The sequence below is a fragment of the Schistocerca gregaria genome, chromosome X (assembly GCF_023897955.1).
Source record: "Schistocerca gregaria isolate iqSchGreg1 chromosome X, iqSchGreg1.2, whole genome shotgun sequence".
Lineage (NCBI taxonomy): Eukaryota > Metazoa > Arthropoda > Insecta > Orthoptera > Acrididae > Schistocerca > Schistocerca gregaria.
The window spans coordinates 221,650,016-221,657,796 of record NC_064931.1 but is presented as its reverse complement, the minus strand read 5'-3'; positions in this window follow the sequence as shown (position 1 = coordinate 221,657,796).

Genomic DNA, 7,781 nt, shown 5'->3' with positions numbered 1-7,781 from the left:
GGCGTTTCACATAACGTTATCCAAGCCTGAGCCTCCAACGTATAGAATCTCGCAATTCTAAGGTCATCATCATTCAACGAAACTGAAGAAATAAATATTTAATGTGCCTCATAACAAGATTTAATGTGCATGACAAGTAAGTAATAGCAGAATTCAAAATGAACTTGCGAGGTACTGCGAAGGAGTATTGACAGAACATCGCCTTCAGAGATTTTTAATAAATAAAACGTGCTGGTGATCCACATGAGAGTCCACACTGGTAACATTGTTGTGAAACAAGGGGTGAAATACACATAGCATAAAAACGGAAAGCCCTACTGAGACGTAAGACTGGTAAAAGAGATTTCATGATCTTCTAATTCATTGACGATATGTGAAGATTAAGCACTCAGATAAAAAAAATCTCAACACCAGGGATGAGTTGTGCGGCATAAAAGGAAGTTGGTAGGGGTGTTTCTACAGCTGAAATATGTCCATTCAAAATTCTCGGCAGTCGCATAAGCGTGGCTCTTGTAGCGCCACTATGTGGATGCGAATCTTGTTTGCTTCAAAAACACGTCCTAACGGTCGTGAGAGTTAGTTACCTTTGAGATTGGACGTTGTGAGTTGGTTAGTCAAGACTGTGTAAGGCTACAAAGACGCCATTATCATTAACTCATTCAGTTTAAACGAGGTCGTGTAATAGGGCTACGACAAGCTGGATGTTCCTTCTGCGATACCGCGGAGAGACTTCAGTTAAAACTTCCGGGCTGAGAGGCCGTGGTCGATGTATAAAATTTCCACCTGACGTTTCGTCTCCAGCTGCGGGAGACATCTTCCGAGGTCGTCCGGCTACTGCCACTGAGGCTCCAGGTACTCTCGCATTTATAGAGCGCATAGAGGGCACCACCATTCGTCACGTGATGCCGACAGTATGCCTATCTTTGGAGGCGTCATTATTCTCGATTAAGAGTAATCGATTGTCATTCTTCTTGCGCAACGTCGACATCCATATTTTGTCCAATTTTAAAACTTCCTCTTTTCTATTAAAATTGTTGTGGTGTTTGTGGATCTCTATTGCTTCCCTATACATGCGTGCATGATAATGGGATGTTCGTGCTAGAACGCTAGTCTCATTAAATTTGATTTCGTGGTTCCCATCTCGAAAAACATGCTCAGCTACGGCCGATTTTTCGTCAGGTGGAAATTTTATACATCGACCACGGCCTCTCAGCCCGGAAGTTTTAACTGAAGACTATTCCGGCCGTGAAAGCCTGCACTGTATGACCGCGGAGAGAGTTGGCAGGAATGTAGCCACTGTACATGATTGCTGGTAGCGGTGGTCATGAGAATTTACGGTCGAAGGAACACCAGGCACCAGACGGCTTCATGGCACTACAGAGAGGAAAGACCATCGTGATTGGTCAACATATTGCATCCGCAGCAGCAATTTGAGCAGCAGTTATTCACCACACTGATACAACGAAGTGTTATATATCGGTTGCTTCACGGACATCTCTGAGTCAGACACCCTGTAGCGTGCATTCCACTGACCCCCAACCACCGCTATTTGCTACTCCTGTGGTGTCAAGCGAGATTTCATTGGAGGACAGGTTGGAGGTCTGTTGTGTTTTCTAATGAAATTTGGTTCTGCCTCGGTGCCAGTGATGGCCGTGTATTGGTTATTAGGAGGCCAGAGGAGGGCCTGCAACTAACCTTTCTGCATGCTAGATACACTGGACCTCCACTTGGAGTTAAGGTGTATGGTGCGATTCCGTATTACAGCAGGAGCCCTCTCGTGCTTATCCCACGCACCCTTACTGCAAAACTGTACGTCAGTCTGGTAATTCGACCTGTTGTGTTTTTATTCATGAGCAGCGCTCCAGATGTTGTATCGCCCACATATTGCTGTTGTAACCCAAAACGGTCTACAGAGCCGACATGTTGTCTTGGCCTTCTCGATCCCTTCATCTGTCTCCAGTCCAGCACATATGGTGACATCATCTGACGATAACTCCACCGTCATCCACAGTCAGCATTAACCGTCCCTGTATTGACCGGCCAACTGCAACAGGCGTGAAACTCAATCCAACAAACGGAGATGCTGCACCTGTACAAAGCAATGCATGCATGTTTGCATGCTTGCATTCGACATTCTGGCGGTTACACCGCTTATTAATGTACCAGCATTTCACATTTACAGTGGCTTATATTAATTAATACCGAAGAAAGAGTTCCACGTAGAGGATACCACTACCAAAGTCGCCCTTGTTTGGAACCACCTAGACACAACAATCACGCAACACCAGTCACAGCAGTTTAGAGTGCTTTTATTTTTATTTATTTTGAGTGTGAATATCTGTGATTTCGCAATGTTAACCACTTAATATATTACCTAGACAACGTATTCATTACTCTTCATTAATCATTTTCTGGTGCTGATTTTGTTCGTCAGTGTACATTCCAATCGCCTCAATTTGTATTCCAACTACTATAGTAAATACTAGAAAAGCAAGCAAAAGAGAACTCTTTAGGTGGGAAGAAGTACGTCGTCGTTGTGTAACTAAATAATATTGACAGTTACCTGTGATAAAGATGTCCAAATTCAATGTTCTGCAATAAAAATGAGTCTTCCATTGTACGGAAATAAGCCACTGTCGAAAGGGATGCGCTACTGAATAGCGTAATTTCAAGCTGATACAATGAGCTGCCACCAAACGATCTGAAAGCGAGCGTCGTCACAGCCGGAGGTCCAAACCGCAGGGAAGGGAAAGACGCGATGCACTCCAGGAACACAAAAAAATATATAAATCGTTGGCGGAAGAGACTTCGCGGAACGATGGAAATAAAAATTTTTAAAAACCAAACTAACAAACCATTAATGAATCTTGACAGTGCTATTTGTTGTGGTAAAAAGTATTTAAATCCTGTCAGTAACAGTATCCCCTATGGAGTAAAGTTAAAGACAGTGATATATTACAATGACGAAAAGTCTTAGTCTACATTCAATACCTACTAAGTGTAGGTATTGAACAAATATGTATTTGTCTTACAGGATTTCATTATCATGACTTGTAACTAATTGATGTCTTCTGTTACAGGTAAATATGCAGTTTAAAACACGCAATGAAGACGAGATGAAAGCGCAGAGCAGAAACAACTGAAATATCCAAGTAATCCCGAAGGAAGAGTTCCACGTAGAGGATACTACTACCAAAGTCGCCCTTGTTTGGAACGACCTAGGCACAACAGCCACGCTACACCCATCACAGCAGTGTAAACCGCTTTTATTTTTATTTATTTTGAGTGTGAATACCTCTTGCCCGATAGATGGCAAAACGCCGAAAGAACGGACAGGAAGAGATCTACATCTACATCTACATTTATACTCCGCAAGCTACCCAACGGTGTGTGGCAGAGGACACTTTAGGTACCACTTTCATTACCTCCCTTTTCTGTTCCAGTCGCGTATGGTTCGCGGGAAGAACGACTGCCTCCGTGCGCGCTCGAATCTCTCTAATTTTACATTCGGTACCTCCTCGGGAGGTACAAGTAGGGGGAAGCCATATATTCGATACCTCATCCAGAAACGCACCCTCTCGAAACCTGGCGAGCAAGCTACACCGCGATGAAGAGCGCCTCTCTTGCAGAGTCTGCCACTTGAGTTTGCTAAACATCTCCGTAACGCTACCACGCGTACCAAATAACCCTGTGACGAAACGCACCTCTCTTCTTTGGATCTTCTCTAACTCCTCCGTCAACCCGATCTGGTACGGATCCCACACTGATGAGCAATACTCAAGTATGGTCGAACGAGTGTTTTGTAAGCCACCTCCTTTGATGATGGACTACACCTTCTAAGGAATCTCCCAATGAATCTCAACATGGTACCCGCCTAACCAACAATTAATTTTATATGATCATTCCACTTCAAATTATTCCGTACACATACTCCCACATATTTAACAGAAGTAACTGCTACCAGTGTTTGTTCCGCCATCATACAATAACGGATCCTTCTTTCTATGTATTCGCAATACATTACATTTATCTATGTTAAGGGTCAGTTGCCACTCCCTGCACCAAGTGCCTATCCGCTGCAGACCTTCCTGCATTTCGCTACAATTTTCTAATGCTGCAACTTCTCTGTATACTACAGCATCATCCGCGAAAAGCCGCATGGAACTTCCGACACTATCTACTAGGTAATTTATATATATTGTGAAAAGCAATGGTCCCATAACTCACCCCTGTGGCACGCCAGAGGTTACTTTAACGTCTGTAGACGTCTCTCCATTGATAACAACATGCTGCGTTCTGTTTGCTAAAAACTCTTCAATCCAGCCACACAGCTGGTCTAATATTCCGTAGGCTCTTACTTTGTTTATCCGGCGACAGTGCGGAACTGTATCGAACGCCTTCCGGAAGTCAAGGAAAATGGCATCTACCTGGGAGCCTGTATCTAATATTTTCTGGGCCTCTTGAAAAAATAAAGCGAGTTGGGTCTCACACGATCGCTGTTTCCGGAATCCATGTTGATTCCTACAGAGTAGATTCTGGGTTTCCAAAAACGACATGATACTCGAGCAAAAAGCATGTTCGAAAATTCTACAACAGATCGACGTCAGAGATATAGGTCTATAGTTTTGCGCATCTGCTCGACGACGACCCTTCTTGAAGACTGTGACTACCTGTGCTCTTTTCCAAACATTTGGAACCTTCCGTTCCTCTAGAGACTTGTGGTACACGGCTGTTAGAAGGGGGGCAAGTTCTTTCGCGTACTCTGTGTAGAATCGAATTGGTATTCTGTCAGGTCCAATGGACTTTCCTCTGTTGAGTGATTTCAGTTGCTTTTCTGTTCCTTGGACACTTATTTCGATATCAGCCATTTTGTGCGAGGATTTAGAGAAGAAACTGCAGTCCGGTCTTCCTCTGTGAAACAGCTTCGGAAAAAGGTGTTTAGTATTTCAGTTTTACGCGTGTCATCCTCTGTTTCAATGTCATCATCATCCCAGAGTGTCTGGATATGCTGTTTCGAGCCACTTACTGATTTAACGTAAGACCAGAACTTCCTAGGATATTCTGTCAAGTCGGTACATAGAATTTTACTTTCGAATTCACTGAACGCTTCACGCATAGCCCTCCTTACGCTAACTTTGACATCGTTTAGGTTCTGTTTGTCTGAGAGGTTTTGGCTGCGTTTAAATTTGCAGTGAAGCTCTCTTTGCTTCCGCAGTAGTTTCCTAACTTTGTTGTTGAACCACGGTGGGTTTTTCCTGTCCCTCACAGTTTTACTCGGGACGTTCCTGTCTAAAAGGCATTTTACAATTGCCTTAAACTTTTTCCATAAACACTCAACATTGTCAATGTCGGAACATACATTTTCGTTTTGATCTGTTAGGTTGTCTGAAATCTGCCTTCTATTACTCTTGCTAAACAGATAAACCTTCCTCCCTTTTTTTATATTCATATTTACTTCCATATTCAGGGATGCCGCAACGGCCTTATGATCACTGATTCCCTGTTCTGCACTTACAGATTCGCAAAGTTCGGGTCTGTTTGTTATCAGTAGGTCCAAGATGTTATCTCCACGAGTCGGTTCTCTGTTTAATTGCTCGAGGTAATTTTCAGATAGTGCACTCGGTATAATGTCACTCGATGCTCTGTCCCTACCACCCGTCCTAAACATCTGAGTGTCCCAGTCCATATCTGGTAAATTGAAATCTCCATCTAAGACTATAAGATGCTGAGGAAATGTATGTGAAATGTATTCCAAACTTTCTCTCAGTTGTTCTGTCACTAATGCTGCTGAGTCGGGAGGTCGGTAAAAGGAGCCAATTATTAACCTAGCTCGGGTGTTGAGTGTAACCTCCACCCATAATATTTCACAGGAGCTATCCAATTCTACTTCACTACAGGATAATCTACTACTAACAGCGACAAACATGCCACCACCGGTTGCATGCAATCTATCCTTTCTAAACACCGTCTGTGCCTTTGTAAAAATTTCGGCTGAATTTATATCTGGCTTCAGCCAGCTTTCTGTACCTATAACGATTTCAGCTTCGGTGCCTTCTATCAACGCTTGAAGTTCCGGTACTTCACCAATGCAGCTTCGACAGTTTACAATTACAACACCGATTACTGCTTGGTCCCAGCATGTCCTGACTTTGCCCCACACCTTTTGAGGCTGTTGCCCTTTCTGTACTTGCCCGATGCCATGTAACCTAAAAAACCGCCCAGTCCACGCCACACAACCCCTGCTACCCGTGTAGCCGCTTGCTGCGTGTAGTGGACTCCTGACCTATCCAGCGGAACCCGAAACCCCACCACCCTATGGCGCAAGTAGAGGAATCTGCCGCTCACACGGTCGCAGAACCGTCTCAGCCTCTGATTCAGACCCTCCACTCGGCTCTGTACCAAAGGTCAGCAGTCAGTCCTGTCGACGATGCTGCAGATGGTGAGCAATGCTTTCATCCCGCTAGCGAGACTGGCAGTCTTCACCAAATCAGATAGCCGCCGGAAGCCAGAGAGGATCTAGTGAAGTAGTAACTAAGAAAGGCATTTTAAAGGGATCTCAGAAATCATTTTCTTGTGTCTGTTTGGTTTCGTGTTCTAATGGTTCATTCATCAACTTTAAAGTTTAAATTTATATCACAATAATAATTCAACCATACAGTGGAAGATCTCTGTTGGATTCCTTTAATGTTAATTTCTTAAATCTGTTGTCATTTACGGCATACATTCCTCTTCTGAATTTACTGTGGTATTTCTATCTGGGAGGAGACTGAGCAGTGAAACGTGTTACTTTTACACATAAACAAGAACGATCTGTCACACTACTACACTTTAAAACACAGTTTATATGTAATTCATGTCACACAGTCTAATACGGAACCTACATCCGCTTTTAATTTATATACTGTATACGATAAGATACTGTCATCCCCCTTCCCTTCTGTGTGAAAGAATGAATGAGCAAATTTATTTCTTGTTGCATGCTGGATGGTAGCAGACAAGCCTGTCTGCTAGAGAACAGTAGGACCAACGTCGGAACAGGTAGCTACGCTTTCTAAAAGCAAAGAGGTTTCTATCCTTGTCATTTGGTATAGGAAGCTGCCTCTCTGGTCACTTCCGTTTTGTACACGGAAGCACAATCGGGAAGAGTCCGGCAGGGCAGTCGGTCCGTGGCGAGCGTCTGAAGTGGTAAGATCTCCGGCTAAGCGCGTCTCTGCTAAGTCAGTAGGACAATGGATTTCTTAAGTTCAGCCTAACTGAAAATTTAATCACTTTTATTTCAGATTTAGCTCTAAAATATCTAAAGTTATCTTAAATTGCAACGCAGTGTATTTCGAGTGTGAAGTTCAGAATATCTTCCAGTAGTTGCTTTGTCACTACTTTGTGAGTAAAGTGGAACCACGTGTTGATCAGTAACTCTAACTAAGATCATCAATCTTAAAGCGAATGTGCGTGAGATTATAATGTCTCGTCTTGACAATATTTTTCAATATAGCAACTTTTCTTTATGGTCAACCCACATGGGCTGTACTTTGTGAGACCAGTACCACGTGCTTATACAATTGTTTGACCCATCAGGTTAATAGTAAGACGATAGTAACTAGTTCAAGGTTTTTCTTTTGTAAATAGCTTTTCGATCTAATTTATTTTAATTATCAAAATTATTGTGGAGTTACACTCTTTGTGTAAGCCAAGTTGATCACGTGAAGCATGTGGTGTAATCATCAAAATAGCCGTCAGCTATTCTTTTCGGGAAGATCTCACAGAGAGTTAGTATGAATTTA